This window comes from Lonchura striata, chromosome 5, assembly GCF_050655825.1.
Source record: "Lonchura striata isolate lonStrDom1 chromosome 5, ASM5065582v1, whole genome shotgun sequence".
In the NCBI taxonomy this organism is placed as follows: Eukaryota; Metazoa; Chordata; class Aves; order Passeriformes; family Estrildidae; genus Lonchura; species Lonchura striata.
In genome coordinates, this window is record NC_140707.1 from 71,759,155 (window position 1) to 71,787,099 (window position 27,945).

Below are 27,945 nucleotides of genomic sequence, written 5' to 3' on the forward strand. Positions count from 1 at the left end.
ACCAATGGGCTTTTCAGCAAGGACCAGACATTCCCCCCCAAACCCTGCTCTTCCCATCCCACCTTCTCCCCACGCCATCAACAATATCTTCTCCAAGGACCTGAAATTCCTCCCCAAACCCTGCTCTTCCCATCCCACCTTCTCCCCATGACAAAAGTGATCTCTTCTCCAGGGCCTTGATGCTCCTTCCCAAACCCTGCTCTTCCCACCTTTTCCCTGCACCACCAATGGGCTTTTCTCCAAGGACTTGATATTCCTTCTCAAACCCTTTTCTTCCCATCCCACTTTCCCATGCCACCAATGATATCTTCTCCAGGATCCTGATGTTCCTCCCCAAACCCTGCTATTCCCATCCCACCTTTTCCCTGCATCACCAACGGGCTCCTCTTCAGTGACTTGACATTCCTCCCCAAATTCCTCCCCAAATCCTGCTCTTCCCACCCCACCTTCTCCCCATGACAACAATCATCTCTTCTCCAGGGCCCTGATGCTCCTCCCCAAACCCTGCTCTTCCCATTCCACCTTTTCCCTGCACCACCAGCAGGCTCTTCTCCAGTGACCTGACATTCCTCCCCAAATTCCTCCCCAAATCCTGCTCTTCCCACCCCACTGAGCCCGTGCTCTGGCTTGTCCTGCCCCTCTGAGGCACGCACCCCTCTGGCACAGGGAATGCCTCTTCCTGACACAGCTCAAGCATCGGAAAAATGCGTCCCGGCTGGCTGGGGCTGGGCGAGCAGCACGCCGTGGGCAGGCATCCCAAACCCGCCTCTTCTCCAGCTCCATCCCACCATCCCTCGCCCTTCCTCGCCTCCCTCTTCCTCCGGGCTCTCCCCCGCCTGTGGAACAAGAGGGCTTTGTCTGCTCGCCCCGTTCAGAGCAGCACGGACGGCCTGAACTTCCCCTGAGTGAGTTTTTCCCCTCCAGCAGGATTTTGTGCTGTGCCGATGCCAGGGATTAACTAAGAGCATGACTCAACGAACCAGTTCAGACCAAGCAAGAACAACCCTTCATTTTTCTTCCAAGATTCTGGCTCAGCCCGGCACAGGCTGTTCTGGAGCATCAGAAAAGGGTAGTTAACTTGAAATATGACTTTTTAAACAGTTTATTACTTTTCCTGTCCTTTGTGTTGCAGCTGGTATGGGAGGCTGATGGAAATGCAATCAAGGAGATCATTCCAAGGTAGTTTTTCCCTACATTTTCTGTCTGATTTCAAGGTTTCCCTGTGAGATCCTGGCGTGAAGAGACACATGCCAGGGGGTGGAGATGAACATTTCCAGGAAGGATGAGATCCCCAGTTTTGTTTCATAGAATCATTAAGAAAAGACCTGTAAGATCATGGAGCCCAATGTTAACCTAGAACTAAATCCACCACTAGACCCCATGGCTGGGCAGGGCCACAGTGGGGGCTGGAGCTGCCCTTTGGGACTTCAGCTTCCATCTTCATGGAAAGCATCATCAGCGCTGTGTTTTTCCTTGCTGTCCCAAAGCTGCTCCCAAGCCTGAGAGCCCCGATGCTGCCAGGAGCTCACCAGGAACAACCTGCACTGCTTGGGATGGCCCAGGTGGGATCCCACACCTGCACTGCTCATCCTGGATGAGAAACATCAAGGAGACATTGATGAGGCCCTGGCAAAGGGTGCACAGAGAAGCTGGGGCTGCCCCTGGATCCCTGGAAATGCCCAAGGCCAGCTTGGATGGGGTTTGGAGCAACCTGGGATGGTGGAAAGTGTCCAGGCTCACGGCCAGGGTGGGATGAGATGAGCTTTAAGGTCCCTTCCAACCCAAACCATTCCATGATTCTGTGATTCCGTCTCTCCTTTTGCTTTCTTGTGGATGTCATGGAAAAGGAGAAGGAGGCAAGGCAGGAGAATGGGGTGTGGAGCAGCAGTGCCCAAGTGTGGGGCAGGAAAGCCTCCTCAGGTTTGGGAGCACCAGGGGTTGATCTGGAGCACTGGAAGTTGGTCCTGCCCACAGCCCAGGGATTTGGAGAGAGGGAAACCAGGAGGTCCTTGATGGCAACCTAACATCTACACCCAGGAGAAATCCTGCCACCCCCTGGGACTGTCGCAGCAGGGAAAGGAGCCAGACCAGGTCAGGATTGTGCCAGACTGGGCAGTGACCTGGGAGTGCAGCCCAGGGAGAAGAGCTTCAAAGCACCCATGGAGGTGGGAAATCAGCTCCTCATGCACCTGCAACGGGTTCCAGAATGAGGAGGTGTCCCAAGAGGGGCTCTGAAAAGTGTCCTGAGGGTGAGGAGCACACAGCTCTGCGTGCCTCATAGGAATTTCATGTTGGAATGTTCCCAGCCCCTCTGGAACCTGAGTAGAGCCGTGTCACCAACATCACTCTCTGTGCTCCTCATCACCCAGCAAGCAGATGGGCTGGGAATGGCCTCCCCTGCAATATTCCAGAGGGATGGGCAATTTCAGTGCAGTGCTGCTTGGGCAATCCCAGCCCCATGCCTCTGACTCCCTCTGTAACACCTGCCGAGCGTGGCAGGCACCTGCTTCCAGCCTGGCAAGGAAAATCAAGGTGTCACCTCCACTTCCATCAAAATCCACCTCACTGGGCTTCCCAGGAAGCTGAGCAATGACTGAACACACTCCATGTCCGTGCTTGGCAGGAGGGATAAGCAGTGGCCAAGAAGGCCAGTGGCATCCTGGCCTGCATCAGGAATTGTGTGACCAGCAGGAGCAGGGAGGTCATTCTTCCCCTATACTCGGTGCTGGTGAGACCACATCTTGTGTGCTGTGTCCAGTTCTGGGCCCCTCAGTTTGGGAAGGACGTTGAGATGCTTGAACACACCCAGAGGAGGCAACGAGGCTGGTGAGGGGCTGGGAACACAAGGAATGTTTGAGGGAGTTGGGGTTGTTTAGCCTGGAGAAGAGGAGGCTCAGAGGTGGCCTCATTGCTCTCTACAGCTCCTGAGGGGAGGTTGCAGACAGGTGGTGGTGGATCTTTTCCACCAGGCAGCAATTGGCAGAACAAGAGGACACAACCTCAGCTACATCAGGGAAGGTTCAGTTTGGATATTAGGAAAAAAATTTTCACTGAAAGAATAATAAAATACTGGAATTGTCTTCCTAGGAAGGTGGTGGGATCACCATCTCTGGATATGTTTAAAAAAAGACTGGACTTGGCACTTGGTGCTACGGTCTGGCTGTGGTGTTAGGGCACAGGTTGGACTTGATGATCTTAGAGGTCTCTTCCAACCTCATGATTCTGTGATTCTGTGATTCTGTGATTCTGTGATTCTGGGATTCTGGGATTCTGGGATTCTGGGATTCTGGGATTCTGTGAGTGGGAAGTGCCTCTGTGCTCTGAGCATCCCAGACAGAGCAGGGGGACAGGGATGAGCCGCGGGTTTGCAACACGAGGGATTTTCCATGGGGAGGATCAAGCAAAGCCAGAGCGGGTGGGAGGGACGGTTTCCCAGCGCTGAAATGTTTCATTTGGATGTTTTTTTACAGGAAACTCTGCTTCCAAACAACCAGTGCTTTCTGTTCAGCAGTGACCTCAGTGGGAAGAAAAATTGCTGCACAAAAGGGACGGGGAGCTGAGGCCAGGAGCAAAACCTCGGCACTGGTCCCACCACGAGCAGCTCTGGGTGGGTCCAGATGAAATGTTTTTCAGAGATTTTGTAAAATTAGTGGAATAAAAAATGCCTCCAAAACCTAAGGGGTTTTTTTTGGGTTTTTTTGGGAACTCTAGAGCACAGTTGGTTTGGACCCCCTACACCAGAACCATCCCAGCCACTACAGCAAAAGTATCCAGATCTTTCCCATTTCTTCATCTCTCCGAGCTCCTTTTGCTCCTTCATGTTAATTGAAAAAATACCCCAATTAATAAACCCTGCAAGAATCCTGAGGGCCTCATTAAAATCCTTCCTTGGGAGGATGGGAAGGCCCTGGCACAGGGTTCCCAGAGAAGCTGGAGCTGCCCCTGGACCCCTGGAAGTGTCCAAGGCCAGGTTGGATGGGGTTTGGAGCACTCTGGGATAGTGGAAGGTGTCCCTGCCCATGGCAGGGAGTGGAACAGGATGGGATTTAAGGTCCCTTTCCAATTCAAACCATTCTGGGATTCTGTGATGCTGATCCACCCTCGTTAGTCTGATTTTATTCCTCTTTCTGCATTATCGACTCCTTTACTTCAGTGCGAATTGGGACAATTTATATTCATATATTCATCTATTCATGTAATAAGGGGAGCAATTTTAGTGACTACTGATGGCCCTCCCCAGTAACACCTTCTCCAGATGGAAGAGATTTCCCAAAAGATGCTTCACTATTTTGTGCCCTGAGCGGTCGATTTGGGGTGAATTTTGCTCTCCAGAGAATGCCACCATGGACCACATCTGTGCTATGGGACACCCAAGACAAATTTCAGATTTCCCATTACAACAGCCAACAAAACCAAGCCATGGTTTGGCAAACTGCGCACTCAAAATGCCTCAAAAAAGAGTTTTGGACTAAAAAGTCCTTTTTCTGCATGTTCTGTAATTATTTCGCTCCAACACTGAGTTCGATTAATCCCAGAGTACACTTGAGAGAAGAAAGGAGAGAAGATGAAATCCTGCACTCTAATTTTCCAGAGCATTAGGCCTGTGGCAAAACACATCTCAGCTAATCCATCCATGAGATTTGCTTCCCAATCCCAGGCCAGGCAGTTTTCCAGAGGACACATGGGCAAGGAATCCCAGCCTGGGAATAGCACTGGGATTCAGAAGTGGTTTTCCAAGAAAATGCCAACCAAGTGCTTTTCCACCCTCTGGGTGCTTCAGGGCCCCATCCTGGAGTGTGCTGCTGCATCCAGGACTGGGCATCTCCCATTCCCCAATTGCTGCCATGACCCCATTTCATTGCTTTCATTTGTGATGTTTTCCACAATTTTGTACGGATAGAAATCCTGGCATCTCCTGCTAGGGATCCATGATGGAACTTGAAGGAGTTCAGTTGGAAAAGCCCTCTAAAGTCATCAGATCCAGCCTTTAACCAGCACTGCCAAGCCCACCCCATGTGCCACATCCACAGGGATCTTTAACCCTTCTCTTTTCCATTATTTTTTTTTCCATAGCTGAGCAATCGACACCAGCTTTTTGTCTGGAGAAAAAAACACTGAGAGAGGAAAAAACAGGGAAAAGCATCACTTAGAGAAAAAGGGTTTGCTTGGGTCCATCTCTATGAGGAGCCCACAACTGAACTGCTGCAGGTGGAGGGTTTTTCTCCATGCCTTGGATTGCTGTCAGATGTTCGGAGCTGCTGCCTGCCAGGATTGCTGGGAGCACGCTCCATGTTTGCAAACTCATCTCAAAAACACCTTGGAATTTGCCAGGAAGCAAAACTCCACTCCAAAGAGAAACCAGACAACTGGGATGAATCCAGGCCTTTTATTCCAGCTCTGATTAAAAAAAGATTACCTGTCTTGTCATGGGGAGGGAAGTTTGTCCCTAAAGGAAAAATCAAAACATGCCCTGGTGAGGAGGGTCAACCATATTCCCACAGAACACCTCGGTTTTGATGGAATCATCGTTCTCTGCCAGGAAAATAAAAACCAAATCCCTGGGAGATGGGATGTGGCAGAGCCCATCCACCAGGACCATGCCAAGGAGGAGGTGGTACCAGGGCGTCGCTGCTCCGAAGGCGTGCTGGAAATTATCCCACGTTTACCTTGGCTCCAGAAAACCCTTGCAAGTTATCCATGTGTCTCCAAGCTGACATTTAAAGCTGGGAGGTTCTGGCTGCCTACAGGGTTCTGATCTAATTCCATTTCAGTGTTTTCCCTGTCATGAGCTCGTTCCTGGCCTGATCCAGAGTCATATTTTCTCCGGGAACAGTTGTGTTTTGGATCTCCTCCTTGTCAGAGGCTTGTCCCAGGAGGGCTCTGAACCAGAAGGACTTTCTCCAGTTTTCAGGACTCGCAGTGAGCTCATCGTGTTTTCTCGGCGCGGATCAGAAATCGAATGTCAAGAAAAATAAAAGTATTAATCCAAAGATTAGCTTTGCAGGGAATGTGGAAAAGCAGTGAGCTGGGAAAAACAAGCTAGAAGACATGAGAATATCCGTTCAATACCACAAGAATAAAAAAAAAAAATCCCAACCCACAGACAACCTCCCCCTCAAAAAAATGTGAAGAATTCCCACTGCTTCACAGGAAGTTTGTTACGCTTGTTGTTTTCCCTTCTTAAGACTAATATTTTGATTTTTAAAACTTCTGTCGTGAGCATAAGGCCACCTGCTCCATGCCCAAGAACAACCAGCTGGGTTTTGGATGTGATCCCTTTGGATGAGCCTGGTTTTGGGAGCTGCCAAACAAACTCTGCTGAGTTCCCCACCCACGGGCACAAGGCAGGAAAGGTTGGGTTGTATCTGCATCCAGGTGCTGACTTGGGCTGGAAATTGGGAATTTGTGGAGCAGCACGAATTTTCATCCCAGCCATCAGCAAAGTGGGGTGTGATGCTGCTGCTGCTTCTGCTGGGGATGGAGATGACACAAACACCCCTGGGAAGATCTCAAAAGTCAGCTTGGGCTGTGCAATGCTAAGCTCAGCCCAAAAAGGGGTTTTTAAAATGTTTCTTTCTAATTACGATGCTCTTCAGCAACAGCAGAGCAGGAGCAAGGGCTGCTTTTCTCTCCCCAGTCATCTCAGTGCCATCTATCTCCCAACAGTTCGTTTTAATTATGCAATTACAGTGTGTACAAAGCTTTCTGTGAGCTCCAGTGGATAATTAAAACAGATGGGGAGCTCAATGGCACCAACTCCTTTTTCTTCTTTTAATTAATGTGTTAACAGTTTATGGGCCAGCCTGTGGAGATCTGCTCGTCAGCAGCTCTGGGGGGTCCACAAGTCCCCCTGGTGTGTGCAGACCTACCATGGGTGTGGAGGGGCTGTCCCACAAGTGGTGGTGGTCACCAGAAGGTCCCCACACACCTCATGTGTCACCTCTGTGGTGCCACTGGTGAGGCATGGACACCCTTGAGGATGGATGGATGGATGGATGGAATCCATGGATGGATGGATGGATGGATGGATGGATGGATGGATGGATGATGGATGGATGGATGGATGGATGGATGGATGGATGGATGGATGATGGATGGATGATGGGTGGATGGATGGATGGATGGATGGATGGATGGATGGATGGATGATGGATGGATGATGGATGATGGATGGATGGATGGATGGATGGATGATGGATGGATGGATGATGGATGATGGGTGGATGGATGTATGATGGATGGATGGATGGATGGATGGATGGATGGATGGATGGATGGATGGATGATGATGGATGGATGGATGATGGATGGATGGATGGATGGATGGATGGATGGATGGATGGATGATGGATGGATGGATGGATGGATGGATGGATGGATGGATGGATGATGGATGGATGATGGATGGATGGATGATGGATGATGGATGGATGGATGGATGATGGATGGATGGATGGATGATGGATGGATGGATGGATGGATGGATGGATGGATGGATGGATGGATGGATGAAAGTCTTCCAGGAATGGACAGATCTCTTGCAAGTCCAGGATATTCCAAGCATCTCAGGAGTTCATCCCAAGTCTCTGCTGGAAGAGACAGTGGAGGAAGACGAAGACAAAGACGAAGACAAAGACAAAGATGAAGATGATGAAGATGAAGGCACAGACATGTGAGTTCCAGGGCTAAATCCACTCCAATTCCAACCTGTGGGGATGCAAAGAGCTTTTGGGGCCAAGCTCAGTGGTGGAAGACCAGGAAGGGAATGGGGCAGGATAGAATCATGGAATCACAGAATGCTTTGAGTTGGAAAGGATGTTAAAGTCCATCCCATTCCATGGCAGGGACACCTCCCACCATCCCAGGCTGCTCCAAGCCCTGTCCAGCCTGGCCTTGGGCACTGCCAAGGATCCAGGGACAGCCACAGCTGCTCTGGGCACCCCGTGCCAGGGCCTCCCCACCCTCGCAGGGAAGGAGCCCTCTGTTTGCCCAGGGTGACTTGGAACTCCAGGATAAGGCAACAGGAGGCTGTGGAATCTTGGTGGCCTTGGGAATTAGGAGCTGTGTCCGGTTTGTGCTGATGCAGAATCAAACAGGCATCAAATGATGCAGGTGAGAGCACCCAAAAGAAGGTGAAACCCCAACTTGCCTCTACTTAACTTGCTGAGCTCACAGAACACCAGGAATGCCAATGATTTGTGAGGATACTGGAGAAGTTCATCCAACCAGGTTCCTAAACTCTCCAAAGCCCCATCAGAAGCCTCAGAGCTGGACAAGTGAAATGAAATATCCATCTCGGAGTGACTCTCATGGGGCAGGATGGGCTGGGAGAATCAAAGGTCTTTTCCAACCTAAACAAATCCAGGATTAATTTAATCTATGACCAGCTTCAGCAGGACAGTGCAGGTTCTGCAGGGGGAAGTGCAAAGCCTGAGAGAAGGAAGGATTTGGAGAGCAGCTCCCAGCCCTGTGGGTGGCTGTGGGCACATTTCAGGAATAGCCTGATAAGCTGATGATGTTTTATAAACTGGCCCTGATTGCAGCAACAAGCATGGGGAAAATCTGGAGGAGAATCCCCTCCAGCCCACCCCTGGATTGGGGATAAATCCCAGAATTTCCTGGGGCTCCATTGGGCCACTGGGATGAGATTCCTGAAAGAACAGCACTTTTGTGGGAATGTTCCCCCAGCAAAAAAAATGCCACTTGATGCCATCTGACAGGAAAATCTCCCTGCAGAGGTTTGCTTTGCCCAAACCCTGATGATCTTCCAGGCTTGGAGCTCCCAGCAGGAGCTCCCACACCAAGTTCTTCCTGCCAAAATCACGGCTGAGGGATGAGCAGGGTTGGTCTGAGCGAGCTGGCCAGCTGAAATAATAATCCCATGGTCAAGGGGGAAACAAGGAGTTGTTCCTGAGAGCCTTGGGGTGTCGTGTGGATTTGATTTCATGATTTTTAAGAGCAGAGTGGCTCTGCAGCTTCATGGAGGTGCAAGATGAAGGATGAGCAGTGCTCAGGGATGTGCACAGAGGGCAGGCAGGGCCGAAGGGGACAGGGACACACACACACACACAGATGCTGCAGGCTGGCTTTTCCCACATCTGCAGCCCAGCTGTTGGGCCACAGCTCAGCATCGCACAGCTTTTCCAGCTGAAAAATGTTAATAGCAGGGAGAGGGACACCTCTGGGAGGGAAAGCACAGCTCAGCAGCTGCATTCCAGCACTGGGAGAAGCTTTGCATGGCACTGGAGGCATTTGGAGGTCGGGGGAATGGACTTGGAGGGAAGCATCCAACCACAGGGATGTTCTCAGCCGTGCCAAGCACGCTGTCCCCAGTGAGGGTCACTCAGCTGGGCCAGTATCAATCATCCTGTGATAAACCCTGTCCCCATCCCAGCTGTCCCAGTTCCCCTCCTGCCCCTCTCCAGCCACAGCCCCCAGCCCTTCCATTGCACAAGGAGCTCGTTGCTATGGCAGGAATTGCAAAAACCCCCATGGAAAGTGCTTGTCTCAGCCAACCCCAAACTTCGCTGTGTACACAGCATAAAATTTAGTTGCTTTAAACTTGCATTTTTTGGCTCAACTCTCCTGGCCACATCCTGAGCCCGAATGGATTGAATTACTGAGCACAAAATAAATTCCATCTGAGCAGGCTGCAGCCCTTGTCTCCCTGAACAAAGGCTGAGGTGTTTGCTTTGCCTTTTTTTTTTTCCTTTTTAGAAGAAAACGAACAGATTTTGTCCACGTGGAGGGCAAGAGGCTGGGAGACTGGGAAGAGCCGTGTTAGCCACGATTCCCTGACACCAGCCAGAGCTGGAGAGACACCATCCATTGCCTCTGGATCTATCCCAGGGCCGTGATGCTACTGCCACCAGCATCCTGCTGGCAAATGTCACCTGATGTGGCAGTGCCACCTCTCTTTGTCCCTTTCTCCTCCTTTGGAGCAGGCACCACGCACCAGGTGCTGCACAAAGAGGGGAGCACTCTGAGGGTTTGGGAAGGAGGGACAGGGCTGCTCGTGGATTCTCTTTGGTATTTAAATCGGGCAGGAGAGCGAGGGGGAAGGAGAGGGAAGTAGAGAGGGGTGGCAAAAAAGAGCTGGAGGGGATCTGCAAAGGCAGACACTGCACAAAGCCTGGGAATGATCTCAGGGATCCCAGCACTGCCCGGGGTCGGGATGGGGCAGGAGGGGCTTGTCTGGACTCAGGTGTGGGATGGAAAGCTCAGCACGGCCCAGGTGGATCCCACTGCTTCCCAAACCAGGTTCCTAAACTCTCCAAAGCCCCATCAGAAGCCTCAGAGCTGGACAAGTGAAATGAAATATCCATCTCGGAGTGACTCTCATGGGGCAGGATGGGCTGGGAGAATCAAAGGTGTTTCCCAACCTAAACAATTCCAGGATTAATTTAATCAATTACCAGCTTCAGCAGGGCAGTGCAGGTTCTGCAGGGGGAAGGGAAGGGAAGGGAAGGGAAGGGAAGGGAAGGGAAGGGAAGGGAAGGGAAGGGAAGGGAAGGGAAGGGAAGGGAAGGGAAGGGAAGGGAAGGGAAGGGAAGGGAAGGGAAGGGAAGGGAAGGGAAGGGAAGGGAAGGGAAGGGAAGGGAAGGGAAGGGAAGGGAAGGGAAGGGAAGGGAAGGGAAGGATTTGGAGAGCAGCTCCCAGCCCTGTGGGTGGCTGTGGGTACATTTCAGGATAATGATAATGTTTTATAAACTGGCCCTGATTGCAGCAACAAGCACAGGGCAAATGTGGAGGAGAATCTCCTCCAGCCCACCCCTGGACTGGGGATAAATCCCAGAATTTCCTGGGGCTCCATTGGGCCACTGGGATGAGTTTCCTGAAAGTTCCCCGGGCCAGAGGGGGTCAGGATGGGGCAGGAGGGGCTTGTCTGGACTCGGGTATGGATTGGGGCACACAAAGCTCAGCATGGCCCAGGTGCATCCCACTGATTCCCAAACCCAAAGTGAGGGTTTGCAGAAGGAAAGCAGAGAGGTGAAGCTGGTGGGAAGAAATGCTGATGTCTGACTCCAGTTCAGAAGGATGAATGATTTCTTTATTATAACTATGCTATAATACATTAATATACTATTTAAAGGTGATACTAAAACTACAAACCTACTTTTCTAGCTACCATATCTAACTCACAACCTGTGGCCCTCTCCAGAGCCCAGCCCCAGGTGGGCTGGATTGGCCACCAGGCTCAAACAATCCTCACCAGAATCCAATCAAACACTCACCCCAGGTAAACAATTCTCCAAGCACATTCCACATGGGAAAAACAAGGAGCAGAAAGAGAAATGTTTTCTCTTTCTTTCCTCTGTGCTCCTCTATGAAAAATCCCGAGAGGGAGAAGAGGTGCCTGCCACAGCAGGCGGCCCTGAGCGCCGTCTCCAGCAGGGAATCTCCGGAGCGGGCGTGGGAAGCGGCTCCGCCGGCTCTGCCTGTCCCCGCGGCCGCTCCCCACATCATCCTCAGCCCCTGCAGAACCATCCCTGCTCTCCTCCATAGAAAACACCTCCACAGGGTCTCATCCAAAGGGTCACCAGACCCCCTGCTCCATGCTGGAATAAGCCCACCAAGAGGCGTGACCTCAAAGCAATCCCCCAAAATCTCCTTTAGACGCCCCCAGTGCTCATCTCACAGCCCCGTTCCAGCCCTGGGAAAGGAATCTCTGGCAAGTTTTCCTTGATGAGCCCTGATTTGCTCCAAGGAACCAAAATGCTTTGTGATTTGTGCAATTAATTCTCTGCTGGGGGCTCGTGGACCGTTCATCTGCTCAAAGAGAGCTGCAGCTGGAGAGAAAAACTGGAGCACGTGTCTGCCCAGCGTTCCTTGGGGATATTATTTATTGATTTTACTATTGTAGCCCTCTTTGGAGGGGGGAAAAAAGCCCAAACAGGGTTACCAGTGACACCGTGGGGTTTGTGCTTTGCTAAGGCTGTGGTGGCCACGGTTTGGTGTCACCCTCCGGCTGTCCCCACTGTCACTGTGCCTTCTCACAGCTTCCAAAGTCAGCTGGGAATACTGGGACAACAGCTGAGGATGTGGGGATGGTCTTCTGGGGTTCATCACATCCTATTTGGCACAGTGAAAGGGCAGGAATCTCCTCAAGGACAGTCTTATCAAAAAGTGATGGATGCCCTGCAGCAGGACCATCTCTTGTGGGTGGGCAGAGCCACCCAAACCCTCTTGCGCATCGAGGTGTGACATCCTCGCTGCTGGGGCTGAGCCACGTGGAGTGAATTCTTCCTCACACTTTCTCAAGCCTGGAATTTAATGAGGAATTAATGATCACTTGATGATTTGCACACACGCCGTGGAGGTGGAGCAACAATCCTTTATCAACGCCCACATCTGGTCAGGAAAGTTTGGCAGGGCCGTGGCTTTGATCCCAGCTCCCTGTGACTGCCACGCCCCAGCACTGGGTCACCTCCCCTGGTGTGCCATGGGATGATGGAACAGCTCCCAGTGAGCTTTTCCTAAATCACAGCATGGCAGTGACATCCCCACTTCCACAAAATCCCAGGAGACACTGAATGGTTTGGGTGGGAAGGGACCTTAAAGTTCATCCAGTTCCACCCCTGCCATGGCAGGGACACCTTCCACCATCCCAGGTTGCTCCAAGCCCTGTCCAACCTGGCCTTGGGCACTGCCAGAGACCCAGGGACAACTTCCCTGGGCACCGTGTGCCAGGGCCTCCCCACCCTCACAGCCAGGAATTTATTCCATATATCCAAGCTAAATTTCCCATCTTCCAGTTTGAGCCCATTCCCACTTCTCTTATCATGACAGTTCCTGGTGAAAAGTCTCTCTCCAGCTCTCCTGGAGCCCCTTTAGGCCCTGGAAGGGGCTCTGAGCTCCCCTGGAGCTTCTCTTCTCTTCTCTTCTCTTCTCTTCTCTTCTCTTCTCTTCTCTTCTCTTCTCTTCTCTTCTCTTCTCTTCTCTTCTCTTCTCTTCTCTTCTCTTCTCTTCTCTCCCAGCCTGGCTCCACGGTGCTCCAGCCCTTGGAACATCTCCATGGAGATCTCCTGCAGCCAGGCTGCTCCAACCCCCCCCTGGTGAGCAGGTAAGGCTGGAGAGAGGACGGCTGTGAGAGAAAAATATTTAAAATAGCAGTGGGCTCCCTCCTGTTCCTGATCCAAAGAATCTCCTTTTCCAAGCAGTGGAAACCTGTCCTTTAAAAGCAGGGCTGTTATTACAGCAAACGAGTTTGCAAACGAGGATGAGAAAAACAAACCAACCCAAGTGCCAGCCCTCCCTCTTGCCATGGGAAGAAGGAAAACAGCAGCTCACTGTGGCCTGTGGCCTCCACCCCGGCCCCCCTGGAGCCACAGCCAGCATTCCAGTAACTCCAGCTCTCCCAGAGGCCTCGTGCCATCACCCCATCCCAAAATCTGTCAGCGCTGGGAGCAGGGATCTGCTGTCCTGCAGGGCTGGCACGGGGTGAGCTCCAGCTCAGCGCTGGGACAGGAAAAATCCTCCATGGAAGTGGAGGAAGGATGAGGGACCTTCTCAACAGAGGGGTTTTCCAAAATACCCACACAATCAAACACCCACTGCCATCAGCACAGCCGAAAGAACACCCCACAACCCAAATAACACCCCACAACCGAAATTTTGGGATAAAACGGGAAAATTCATCCATTGAATAATGGGATTCTCCTCTAGGGAGAAACAGTTTGGGGTCTCCTCTGACCCCACAGCCACAGGACAGATTTGTTGTCCTCAGGGCTTGGCTTTTCCCCAGTCCCAGTAGTGGACACAGCACGAGGTTGGGATGCACCCCGGGAATCTGGGAGCTGGGAAGCTCCAGAGGAATCTTCTGGCAGCCCCAGCAGGAGGGAGAGAGGGAGAGAGGGAGCAGCCCAGCTGCAGACACATTCTGAGCACACAAAAGCATCTCCTGACCCCTCATTATCCACGTCTGAGGAGCTGGTGCCTATCAAAATAATCCCTTCAAAGAGACTGGAGGAGACAAGCATTGAAGTATTGATGAGCCAGGCTGGCACAGGGATTGATCTTGATGGGTTTGTGAATTTTATTAAGGACTTTAGAGAGGACACCCAGCACACAAACACATCCCCCTCGCTGGGCTCTGAGGGTTCCCCATCCCAGGGTGAGGCAAAGGCCCCCTGATCTGACCCCAGGCTGCTTCTGCCTCATCTGGTGCTCCCAGAGCCTTGGAAACAGAGGAACAAACAAGAGATAAGGGCAGAATTTGATGCTGCAGATAAACAACAACTAAAATCAGAGAGGGGGGGAAAAAAGCAAAGCCTCAAATACGATTCCAGCTCTGCCTCCTCTGGGTTTTTCCATGCAACACCATGGAAATCCCCCACATTCCCATCTTTATGTCTCTCCTCCTCCTAAAGCCGGGACAACCTTTGCTCCAGCAGAGCAGCTCAGCACCCAGGAGAGGCTCTCACCACTCCAATGGAAAAGGTTCTTCCCCCAGAGGTGCTGGCACTGCCCAGGCTCCCCAGGGAATGGGCACAGCCCCGAGGCTCCCGGAGCTGCCAGGGATGCCCAGGTGGGATTTCTGGGGCAGAGCAGGCAGCTGGACTCTGATTTTTGGGGTCCCCTTCCAGGTGAGGATCTCCTACATTCTATAATTCCACGATTCCATGACCCTGACCCAGTGCAGCTCTGCTCTGCTCTGCTCTCCTCCAGAATTCCTCTCCTGATACAGATCAGAGAGTTTTCAGGACTCTGCTGTGAGGCTTGCTGTGTCTTGTTTCCAGGCTGGCTTGTGTCTGCTCCCCTGGCTGGGCTTCACAAAAAAAACCCAGATGGGGATCAGCAAAGGTTTAAAGTGACCCCCAGTCCTTCCTGCAGATAAGCCAGGGCTTAGGGGGGAGCCTTGCCTGTCCCACAACTCCTGGGCACTGACAAATACTGAAATAACTGAAAATTCAACAAGCCCAAATCATCTTCACGTGCTCATTTTAGGGGCAGAGAGGGAGCAGCTGCACAAATCCCTCAAGAACCTGCAGTAGGATCTCCTTTCTTTGTGCTCCTGCCCCTCTTTCTCCAAGCAAACACTGCCCAGGCCCATGGGACCTCCCCATCCTCACATCTGGGAGAACAAGGGGGCAAAGAAATAAATGTCCATTATTTTCGTGATCTCTTCAGTGCCTGGATTGTCCTTTTCTCCTCCTATGTTTTTTTCCAAGTCACATCTCCATCTCACTTGGTTCCTTGGGAGCAAAGCTCTTCCAGCCCACACCTGGTTTCCATGTGGAAGCACCCTAGGACACCCCACATCCCCCCAGAGCTGCAGCCCCCCAGGTAGTAGGTGACTCCTTCCAGCTCCTTACCCAGCCTCTGATCCCTGCCCTTGTAAATCCTGGGAATTCACCCATGGAGCAGCTGGAATGAGGCCACCAGGGGCTGCTCTGCCTCACCATGGACAGCCCCAAAAACACGTGAAGAGCCCAGAAGCACCGTGAGCAGTGATTTACAGCTTGACTCAATTCAGAAGGCTGAATTATTTCTTCATTATAACTATGATAAAATACATCAATATACTATATAAAAGGAGGATATTAAAACTACATACTACTTTCTATGACCCTAACACAACTCATGACCTTCTCTCTCTCGAGTCCAGCCCCAGGTGGGTTGGATTGGGTTGGATTGGGTTGGATTGGGTTGGATTGGATTGGATTGGATTGGATTGGATTGGATTGGATTGGATTGGATTGGATTGGATTGGATTGGGTTGGATTGGGTTGGATTGGGTTGGATTGGCCATCAGGCTCAAACAATCCTCACCAGAATCCAACCAAGCCATCACCCCAGGTAAATAATTCTCCAAACACATTCCACATGGGAAAAACAAGGAGCAGAAATAGAAATTGTTTTCTCTTTCATTTCTCTCTGTGCACCTCTATGAAAAATCCTGAGAGAGAGAGAAATGTGCTTGCCACAACCTTCCACTACCCCAGCTTGCTCCAAGCCCTGTCCAACCTGGCCTTGGGCTCTTCCAGGGATCCAGGGGCAGCCAGAGCTGCTCTGGCAATTCCAGCCCAGCCAGGAATTCCCAATTCCCAATCTCCCACCCATCCCTGCCCTCTGGCACTGGGAGCCATTCCCTGTGTCCTGTCCCTCATCCCTTGTCCCCAGCCCCTCTCCAGCTCTCCTGGAGCCCCTCCAGGCCCTGCCAGGGGCTCTGAGCTCTCCCTGGAGATTCTCCTCTCCAGGTGAGCATTCCCAGCTCCCCCAGCCTGGTTCCAGCCCTTGGAGCAGCTCCGTGGCTCTTCCTGGACTCATCCCAACAATTCCCTGCCCTGTGTAGGAAAGCAGGGAGCCTGTGATGGATCACACACAGCTCGTGGCTGTGGTCTCTCAGCTCCCGGCAGGGAGCTGCATTCCCAGACGTGGTTTCCTCTCCCCGTTCCATGACTCCACGACTCTTCTCCTGGGCTGCAGGAGCCCTGGGCCCTGGGGCCATGGATGATGCTGTGATTCAGATCCCAGCATCAGGACTCAGAGGGAAATTTGCAATTCAGAGCAGCTCCAAGACTCTGAGAGACTCAACTGGGAAGTGGGAGAGGGCAAAACGCGAGACACGGCATCGGTGACAGGGACAAACACAACTCTGAGTGTTCAGCCAGCTCGATCAAAGCAGTGACACCTTCAGAGCTTCAGCCCCCACCATTCCCACCAGGAATTCACCTCCATGGGGGATACAGGTGCCCCATGGGATGCTGCAGAGCTGGAGAAGATGTGCAAGAGTGGGTGTGGGAATCCAGGGCTTCCCCCTGGCAGGTCTGGGACCCTGGCAGGGGTCAGGAACCCCCTGGACAGAGCCCCCGGAGACACTGGCTGTGATCTCTGTCCATGGAAAAGAGTTTTCAATCTTACAGGATCAATTACTAGCTCTGAGTGTTTGATATAAGTAATAATTAAGTGTGGCACAGGTGCAAAAGTAAAATTTTAGGATTCTAGATGAGGGGTTCAAAGGGGACAAGCTGGAGGAAATTGGGGGTGCCTTGTCCTTTTTCTCCTTCTTCATGCCCTCCATGTCTCACTGTGGTGTTGGCATTTTTCTGTTGGTTCAGGCTGGGGACACACTGTCCAACGTAGGTGACAGATATTGGCACGTTCTTGTAAATGCAGCCCAGGGAGTTTCTGGTATTTAATGTTTGTCACATCCCACTGAGGGCAGAGCCCCACACGCTGCCCTGCAGGACAGAGCTGGGCAGGGCAGCAGAACATGTGAGAGATAAACAGAATAAACAACCTGGAACCAGCACAGACCAATGATGGCTTCTGCTTTGGCAGCGGGGCTGAGAGACAGAGACTTTTACAATCTCAGAATCATCAACACCTCAGATTCTGACAGGTGGGAAACCTGATCTGAGATCAACTTCCAACCCCACTGAGAATCCCATGGGATGCTGGAGCATTTGGGTCAGCAAAACTTGCAGGAAAAGCTGGATAAAGCCAAGCTCCAGGAGCTCCACCTGGCAGCACTTTTTGGATTTACTGATGAAGGTCTGCAGGCCTCCAGTGGGAAAAGATCCTCATCAAGTGCTGCTTCCTCAGCCTTGAATAAAATAATTGCAAGAACGAGCGAGCAGCTGACACAGAACAAATTAATTTGGGAGATAAAGTACAAGGGGTGAGCTCAATGAGGTGAGGAGGAGGGCTGAAGTGTCGACTCCCTCGAGGTGAGGGATGTGACAAATCGAGGGAGCTGAGGTGGGGTTTCATCCAGAAAGGAGCAGTGACAAGCTGGTCATGAAGAGGAAAGGATAAACAAGATGGGAGGCTCCAAAATTCAGAATTTCTCACGAGTTTGGGTGGGGATGTTTGTAAGGCAGATGAAAAAAAAAAAAACTAATCACAGAAGAAAATCTACCTCTATTAACCCATTTTTTTGCACTGCTGCATCATCACATGTGCCGTGGGAGAGCCCTGGGGTGCACAGCAGCACTGGGAGGTGCTGGTGTCACCCTCTGGGTGGGCAGCACAAGGCTCAGCACAGCCCCAGGCCCGGAGTCCCACAGGAAAACCTGGAAAAGCAGCTGAGCACTGGTCCTGTGGAGCATCAGAGGAGGCAACAGATGGTGAACCTTGCTGTGTGATCAATATTGCAGCAGAGCCTGGGTTTGCCTGTGCAGATGTCTCTCCACAGGCTGGGAGCAGGATGAGGGAAGCACCTGGGGTTTGGGAATGGCCACGGCACAGAAATGGAGATGCTGGGAACACCAGGGTGAGCTCCTGGCAGAGCCCAGCCTGGGACAGTTGGTTCTGTTGGTGATGGTGCTCCAAGGAGCACAAAAAGTTTGGGGATGAGGTTGGGATGTGGTGATTTACAGCTGTCCCAAGAAAAAAGCTGAGCAGCAGCCATCAGTTCCCAGCTGCTGGCAGGACACAGACTCTTATGGAATCATGGAATTGTTTAAGTTAGGAAAGAATTTGAAGATTGTTGAGTCCAAACATCTCCCAGCACTTCCAAGGCCACCACTGACCCATGTCCCCAAGTGCCACATCCACAAGGCTTTCAAATCCCTCCAGGGATTGGGACTCCACCCCTGTCCTGGGCAGTTTGGCCAGGGCTGGACAACCTTTTCCATGGAGAAATTTTTCCCAATATCCAATCTCAACATTCCCTGGTGCAGCTTAAGACATTTTTCCTCTTGTCCTGTCCCTGTTCCCTGGGATTAGAGCCTGACCTTGCTCCTGCCTCCTGTCATGGAGCTGTGGAGAGTGAAGAGGTCCCCCCTGAACCTCCTTTTCTCCAGACTAAACAACTCCGAGGGCTTTGACCAGCCCGAGGTGACCTCGAGTAGCATCACCTGGAGGAAAATCCATGGATGTGGTTCCAGCAGCAAGGTCTGCTCTCATCTGCCTTCCCAAATGCTCCCAGCACCTGCTCAGAGGGGCTGGGAAACACTTTGGGTTCCCTGCTCTCCTGAGAGGCTTCCTGAGGAGCAGGATCACGGATCCAGGGATGGGAAACTGGGAATGGGGGTGGGAAACTGGGAATGGGGATGGGAAACAAACTGGGAATGGGGATAGGAAACTGGGAATGGGGATGGGAAACTGGGAATGGGGGTGGGAAACTGGGAATGGGGATGGGAAACTGGGAATGGGGATGGGAAACAAACTGGGAATGGGGATAGGAAACTGGGAATGGGGGTGGGAAACTGGGAATGGGGGTGGGAAACTGGGAATGGGGATGGGAAACTGGGAATGGGGGTGGGAAACTGGGAATGGGGGTGGGAAACTGGGAATGGGGGTGGAAAACTGGGAATGGGGATGGGAAACTGGGAATGGGGGTGGGAAACTGGGAATGGGGATGCACTGGGGACGCTCATCCCAGGACAAACACAAAAGGGACACTCAAGAGGATTCAGCAGGAGGCACGTTTGTGCCAACCCCTGGGAAAAGCCCTGGAAATCAGGGAACAGGAATGATTTGGCTCCAGCAGCATCTGGACAAGAGTCCCCCAGTGAAGGAAGGACTGCAGGGAAGCCAAGCCATGGGAGTGTCGCTGTTGAGGCAGGATGGGAATGAGAAGATTCTGACTCAGAAAGCTGCTGACTGTAAAACTCCAGTTTATTCAAAATACACTGCTCTTTCATACAGAGCTTCGTGAGGACCAACTCCATTGGTTCTGAAGTGAAAACAACTAAAACCATTGGTGTACAGTGCTTGAGGCACAGTGACAGAACTTAACTATAAACAATGTGAAAAACAAGAGAGATAAAGAATTATTTACCAGAGAGATAAATAATTATTTACAAGAGAGATAAAGAATTCTTCTCCAGCTCTTTCCCAGGCTTCTGCCTGGCTAGAAACTCTCCGTTTCTTTCTTTGACTGAATCTGAGACCCACGTGGGAGGGAGGCTGGGAGCTGCCCACTCTGCCAGCCTGCTGCCAAGGATTCCTGGCCAGGAGGGATTTCCTCCCTGCTGCAGCCTGATCCTGACCTTCCATTGACAAACGGGGCTGGATCCAGGAGACCAAGAAAAGGAGCTGCCAAAAGCCAGGCTCTGCCACTCCACAGTGTTCCAACAGAACAAGTCCCCTTCCAATGGGAGTGCAATGGCAGGTGTGGAATTTGGGGGGAATTAAGGCCCAGCAGGGACAATCCCTGCTCTGACATCTGTTGTGTTGAGGCAGGGATGGGAATGAAGAGACTCTATCTTCAGAAGGTAAAGAATGATCTTTATTTAAAAGCACTTCTCTTTTTTATAGAGAACATCGTGAGTATTAATTTTGTTGGTCTTAAAGTAAAAACATTTCACCTGATTGGTATACTTGGACGTAGGTCAGTGTGGTAGAACATATTTATAAATAATATGAACAGAAAACAAGATAATAGATTGCATTTTTCTTGGACTTTTTTCCAGGCTTAGCCTGGCAGAAATCTTTCTCTTTTTCTCTCTGACTGAACTGAGAATATCCACAGACATCCACAAGGTCTGTTAATGCCACACCTACTAGCAGGACCCTGGAAAAAGGTGCTGATAAGAGACAGAGGTTGACAACCTCTGCTGGTTCCTCATGGACTCAATGGTCTTAAAGGTCCTTTCCAGCCTTCATGATTCTCCACTTTCTCTCCAAAACAAGGAAATTTCCAAGCGTGATCACTTTGGTTCAATAAATAAATAAATAAATAAATTTTAAAATAAAGCAATTCAGCAGTAGTCTGGCTTAATGTATTAGCACTGACAGTGCTAATGACAAATGTGATTATTCCAAAGCTCCTACATATATCAGGGAAGTGAAACTGCAGAAATTGGCAACCCTTGGGCATTCTTCTTTTCCACCTGCCATTAAATCAATTTAAAGCTCCCATCTCAATCTATCAGAATTAATTATGTGTTTTCAGGCAGCAATTACTAGAAGAAGTCCTTCACTTTGGGATTGCTCCATCTCCAGTGCCCAGGGCAGGAGGGGGATGCAGGGACCAGGGTACTGGGGGGTGGATTTTGCATCACTCTGGGGTTATTTTTGCTCCAGAAGTGCTCCTGGGGTTATTTTTGCTCTGAAGGTGCTCCTGGACTCTGCCCAAAACAGGGCTCTGAGCATCTCTCATCCACAGAAGGAACAGACTGGAATATTTCAGTTGGAAGGGACCTGTCACAATGATCAAATCCAACAGCCTGATCACCTCAGGGCTGACCAAAAGTTAATTATTGAGGGAATCTGTGCCTCTTAAACATCCCTGGAAATGTTCCAGGGTCGCACTGGACGGGGCTTGGAGACACCTGGTCTTGTGGAAGGTGGAATTAAATGGTTTTTAATGTCCCTTCCAGTCCAAACCACTCTGTGATTCCATGGAACACTAACAGGCTCATTAAGGAGCTCTCTGGGCAGCTTCGTTTCCCTGCACACACAGCAGAAGTGGAGTCATTCCTGCCCTGAAAAAAATCCATTCCTGGTGCACTTCCAACCCATGTCATGTGCTTTGGGGTTTTTGTTGGCTTTTTGGTTTTTTTTTTCCTCCTGCCTAATTTTTTTTTTTTTTAAACAACCAAGTTTGGAAAGTCGCAGGAAATAAAAACAAGAAATTGCTGACAAGTGTCCCACTGTAATTGAGTGAGAACACAGAGCTCAGCTCTGCAGATTCCCAGAAATACAGTCCAGATGTGGCTCTCCACAGTGGCTCAGCCAAACCACAGCCCCTGAAATGACATCCCTGGCACTGGGAAACTTCCTCAGCGCCCCTTCCACTGGTGCCCAAAACCCAGCCAGAAATCTGGGAAACACAGAGCCTGGAGGGGCCCTGGCAGTCCCCAGTGCTGAGGGTCTGCAGCAGGAATTGTGGAATGGTTTGGGTTGAAAGGGGTCTTCAAAAACATTTAATTCCACCCCTGCCATGGCAGGGACACCTTCCAATATCCCAGGCTGCTCCAAGCCCCATCCTTGGGCACTGCCAGGGATCCAGGGGCAGCCACAGCGTCTCTGGGTACCCTTTGCCAGGGCCTCCCACCTTCCCAGGACAGAATTCCTTGCAGAATTCATGGCACGGGGATACCTTTGGTGGCCCAGGCAGTGTCCCAGCATTGGTGCTTTGCCTCCCAGCCCTACAAAAAACGAATTGTCCCCTGCCCTCTGCACCCTCCCATGAGACATCACAGCCCTGTGCTGCTGCTGGGGCTCATTTCACCAGGATTTACCTGAAATGTGAACTCTGCTCTTCCCAGAAGGATGGGAGATGTGTCCACTGACCCATTTTGAGTGGCTTTTTCAGCTGTTAGAAACCCAGGGGTGTGGTGTCAGGGCAGCCAGAGCAGAGCTGTGCTGCTGGGGGACATCCCTGCAGGGCAGGGTGATGGTTTTTCCTTCCAAATTAAATAATGGAAGAGCATCCACTCGTTTTGGGAAGCTTTTCTCTCCCAGAGTGGTTCACTGAGCACGGCAAGGAGAGGGGAAAATCCCACTACATCCCATAAAGGATGAGAGAAATGCCTCGAGGCTCCATCACTGGCTCCAGACCCACCGTGGGGATCAGGGATGTGCAGAGGAATCTGTTTGCAGGAAAAAAGCAGGTGTTTTCTGCAAACAGGTGGAGTCTCGAGGCAGACCCCGTTGGTGGAAGGACCATCTGTCCCCAAAATTGTGATTTGTACCAACGTGATGGTGTTGGCAGAGCCAGCCCAGCCACGCTGCCCGGCCATCTGCTCTGCAACAGAGGGAATTTATCCTCCCTAACCTCAGGGCTGTGTTCTCCGTGTTCAACATCAGAAAGGAGAACAAAGGCTGTGATTTGGGGAGGCTGAATCCACGTCCCCAGCTCCACACGGAGCTCCAGGGCAGAGCACAGCCTGGCTGCTGGGTTTGCAGGCACTGAGGGATCCCTGCAGCCCCACCGTGCCACTGCAACCCTCCTGAAGGGGTCAGACCCTCTGGGTGCCACTGAAGATTTCAGTTTGGAGTATTTGATGGTAAATAACCCGATTTGATGGTAAATAACCCAATTTGACTGTAAATAACCCAACACCGCCCTGGTGTCCCAGCTGTGGCCTGTGCATCCTGTGCCACCCTCAGGGGTGTGTGTCACTATTGGGCACGAAATGAGCACACAGAAGCTTGGTGAGTCCAACAGAGAAAAAGACCAAATTTTATTTCTGACCTTGCAATATACAGAATTTTAAAAGTGACAGTGAATTGGAGGATGAAATTGCTGCCTCTCCAACCACGCTGGTCAAACCAACAGCCCATCAATTCTCTCCTCCCACAAAAAAGAGTGTAAAACAACCATTATGTACATGAACAGTGCATGAGAACTCCAGTAGAAATATGTAAACATTATCAGAAGGCTAAAGAAGTTTTATGAGAATTTTAAAACTTTCAAAGAACCATAAAAGAAAACTTAACACTTTTAAAAATCAGGGCAAAAGCTGTGCATTCTATTTCATATCAGTCAGAGCTGGGGCAGCTCTCTGCTGTTCTTTGGGCAGTTTTCTTTGTCTCTCCCACAGCCAATCCTCCCTCCAGGAGATCTCTGCTGTCCATGGGCCATTAATTATTAATTATCTTCTGTCCATGGCCACTGAGTGTCCCTGCTTGGCTGAGAAAATTCCATCATCCATGGGGAGATGCTCTGCCCAGGGGAGGAGCCAAACATTCCTACCTGGATCCAATCTGACCTGGGAACAGCACAGCAGCCTTTGCCCCCTGCATTCCCAGAGGAGCAGCTTCCTTCCCCCTGCATTCCAGAGGAGCAGCTTCCTTCCCCCTGCATTCCCAGAGGAGCAGCTTCCTTCCCCCTGCATTCCCAGAGGAGCAGCTTCCTTCCCCCTGCATTCCCAGAGGAGCCCAGGCCCATCTCCCCCAGCCCTGGAGCTCCAAGGAAAACTCCCCCCTTGTGCAGATCCTGCTCCAGCAGAAGCACAGCTGGCACTGCAGGAGGGCTGAGCCCCCCTGGGATGGGGCTGAGCCACTCCCTGACCCACAGGGGACAGGGCTGCTCTCACTCTGGCACTGCTTTGTTTTCTATTTTTCTGTACTATTGCATTTGTATCTTTAATTTTCTTAGTAAAGAGCTCTTATTCCTACTCCCATATCTTTGCCCGAGAGCCCCTTAATTTCAAAATTAAAATAATTCAGAGGGAAGAGGTTTGCATTTTCCATTTCAAGGGAGGCTCCTGCCTTAGCAGACAGCCGGCTGTTCAAACCAAGACACAAAAATGATCCCCTGCAGTTGATGTGATCCACTCCTCTCCACCTGCCCTGGCAGGTAGTGGGATGCCTGTTTGATTCCCTGTTTCCATGACCAGTTTCTCCTGGAAGACCCACAGCTCTCAGCTAAGTAGAAGTTCCCAAATCAAGAGTGAGGTCTGTGGGTGAAATCTCCCCCTCTCCAAGCCAAATCCCTTCCCTGCATTGCTGCACGCCATTCCCAGGGGCTCCTTCCACGCTCTTCACTCGAGGAAAACCTCCTGCCACCATTATTCCCATTCTTCTCACTCAAAGACTTAACTCCATGTACAGCAGAGAAGATTTATTCCCTATATTCCGTGGGAGAGATTATCTCCAGCTGCTATTATTCCCTTATCAATAATTCACCGTGCAGCCCCACTCCAGCTCGTTCCCGACTGCACGAGCAGCCGGGAGCGATCCCAGCTCCTCGGATATTGCTGATGCTCCCAGCAAAGCAGAACACCACAAATGAGTCACATCCTCTGCAATCTTCTCCTTCCAGCTTCCCGTGGAGGGGAGCAGCCCCACGGAAGGGCTGCGAGCCCGTGGAGTTGAAATAAATACATAAATAAATAAAGGGGAGAGAATTAAACTCTATATTTCGATCTTAGAGGAGGAGGTCATAAAAAGGGACTCTTCATATCTGGAAAATCCAACACAATGATGTGATTAAAGGAGAAAAGCACACATGGAAGTGTCTGTGGATGCAGAGCACACGCTGCAGCCTTGATCAAGACTCCCCTGTTAGAAGGACAAGCTGGTTGCCATTCCCATTCATCTCCCACGGGATAACAGCAGTGGTGCACAGAGCTCAGGAGCAGAACAGCATCATTGGATTCATTTCTCCCACACCACACAGGGCACAAACGCCTCATCTCCCACTGGAGGGATGAGCGTCGGGATCATCGGGATACAACCTCGGCACCGCCACCCTTCCGGCGCTGTTAGAACCCCACCACCAGGGAGATTTACAGCTCTGAGGATGCACAAGTGTCACCTGTCACTAAATCAGGGGGAGGAAAGATGATCTCCCCCTTTGCAGTTGTCACTGGGCAGTTCCACAGCCCCAGCTCGGATGAGCCATCTCGGGTGTCCGAGACATCTGTGCCATCGTTCGCTGAACCTTCCACCCTCCAGGCTGGCTTTGCTCTGGAGCGTCCTGCCAGGGAGCCAGGCCAAGCAGCACTTGGGTGCTCTGTGACCCAGCCAGGTGGATTTGTCTCCCAGGGATTTATTGGCACGTGGGAGAAATGCCTCCCATTGCTCTCTTTACCTGCACGTTTCAATGGATTGCATCACAAAGCTCAGGAGCCCAGAGTGGGTATTGTAAATGCAGGGGAACCCAATGGGAATAAATGTTGATGCCTGACTCAGTTCAGAAGGCTGAATTATTTCTTTATTATAACTATGCTAAAATACATTAATATACTCTATAAAAGGAGGATATTAAAACTACATACCACTTTCTCTGACTCTAACACACCCTCTCTGAGAGCCCAGCCCCAGGCTCAAACAATCCTCACTAGAATCCAACCAAGCACTCACCCCAGGGAAACAATTCTCCAAACACATTCCACATGGGAAAAACAAGGAGCAGAAGTAGAAATTGTTTTCTCTTTCATTTCCCTCTGTGCACCTCCATGAAAAACCCTGAGAGGGAGAGAAATGTGCTTGCCACAGGGTTGGGTGGGAAGGGACCTTAAATCCCATCTCATTCCACCCCTGTGCCAGGGACACCTTCCACTGTCCCAGGTTGCTTCAGTCCCATCCAACCTGGCCTTGGACACTTCCAGGGATCCAGGAGCAGCCACAGCTGCTCTGGGCACCCTGTGCCAGGGCCTCCCCACCCTTCCAGCCAGGAATTCCTTCCCAATATCCCACCCAGCCCTGCCCTCTGGCAGTGGGAGCCATTCCCTGTGTCCCACCACTCTGTGGGACAGCAGGATGCTCTCCAGAATGGTTTGAGCAAGGCAGAGGACAAATGGCAGCAACGCAGAAGTTTGGAGAAGCCCAGTGCCACCAGCACACGTGGGTGAAGCTGAAGAAACAAAACCCAAGAATTTGGATTTTATCCATCCTCGAGGAGCCTGTAAGAGACCTGGAGAGGGACTTTGCACTGGAGCTACAGGACAAGGGGGAATGTCTTTAAGGCAAAGGAAGATGGATTTTACTGGATGTTGGGAAGAAACTCATGAGAAATTAAAGTGCCCAGCAGGGAGCTGGCTGCAGCAGCTTATCTTGAGCCTCCACTTATGGCTGGGCTCGGACACGGTCGGGCAGGCTAATCCAGGAGGAGATGCTGCAGTACCCTGAGCACTGCAGGAGATCACAGTGCTTCCAAGCTAATGGATAAGGCTAAAGACAGTGTGACCAATGGGATGAATCAATCAGAGCTGTGCAGCTTCAGGAGAAGAGAGAAAAGGAGAATAAAAATCAAGGCTTAGAGCTTTTAGCCCCTGCACTGAGAGGAAAGGCAGATGTGGGTGTCCCAACATAAAACCAAGTCCAGCTGAGGCCATGGAGATGCTCCCAGGGTTGGAGCCCCTCTGGAGCCAGGCTGGGAGAGCTGGGAATGCTCACCTGGAGAAGAGAAGGTTCCAGGGAGAGCTCAGAGCCCCTTGCAGGGCCTGAAGGGGCTCCAGGAGAGCTGGAGAAGGACTGGGGACAAGGGATGGAGGGACAGGACACAGGGAATGGCTCCCACTGCCAGAGGGCAGGGATGGATGGGAGATTGGGAATTTGGAATTCCTGGCTGGGAGGGTGGTGAGGGCACCAACCTCATGGTGCTTTGGGCATTTTGGGATTGTTGAGCTTTCCTGGATGGTCACACTGTGGGGTGTGAGGAGGGACAGCAGCTCTGCCACACTCCAGGGTGGAGGAAGGCTGGAGGAAGATTCTCTGGGATTTATCTGCTCGTAGTGAGGGAAAGGCAGAGCAGGGGCAGCCCCTGGGGCTGTGCCAGGGCTGCTCCCCGTGTGGAATTGTGCCAGGTTTTTCTGCAGGCTCTTGGCAGAGGATGGAGCCTGCATGTTGTGAGTGCTGCAGCACTCGATGCCCCATGCTGCCGTGGGCTGATTCCAGCCTTAAATATTGAAATTATTTGCCTCTGGGCTTCTCCCACCTCATCCCGTGGGCCACAGGGATGCAGCTCTGTGGATGCTGCACACAGGTACAGAGTTCACCAGTGACACTTGGGGGTGGCAGCACCTCCAAAATGTGCCTTCAAAAATCAAAATGAAATTTAAAAAAAAATTAAAATCACTTGGTTCCATCAGCTAAACACATATAAACCCCTGAACTGATACCACTTCTAACCAGCAACCACCTCTCCTATGCACAGATCTCACCCCAGGGAGGGAGAAGTGCCAGAAATCACCTCGAAATTGCAGTCAATTCTCAGTGGAAGGAATTCAGCTGCTCTGCTGATAAGCAGCCACATACATCTCCAAGCTGGAGAGGTAGATCATTAAGGGGAAATGTTTAGAGAAATTAAATCCTTTTTTGCTGCTTCTTATGCTAATAGGGAAAAGCAAGCTGATTTGCAGGAGGACAACATTTATCAAAATCAAATTCATCAACGTCCCCATCTGTTCCCGTTCTGGTGCTGACTTTGTCAAAAATCAGCTTTCCTTCAACCAACACCCGCGTCACTTGGAGCCAGTTCTGGGCAGATTTGTAAATAAACCACTTCTGCAAAGCCAGCCAGGCAAAAAAAAAAAAAAAAAAAAAAAATCCAGTGGAAAGGCCTGATAAATAGAAATACATGTTGGAATTGAAGGATTA

General features: G+C 51.1%; 1 long non-coding RNA gene across 1 annotated transcript; it reads left to right on the top strand.

Annotated features, from left to right (window-relative positions):
- LOC146767443 (uncharacterized) lies at positions 1–7,505 on the top strand. Its single transcript, XR_014955862.1, has 3 exons — positions 1–905; positions 1,133–1,179; positions 1,488–7,505. It is a non-coding gene; the product is annotated as an uncharacterized LOC146767443 (long non-coding RNA).
- Positions 7,506–27,945: the final 20,440 nt, after the last annotated feature.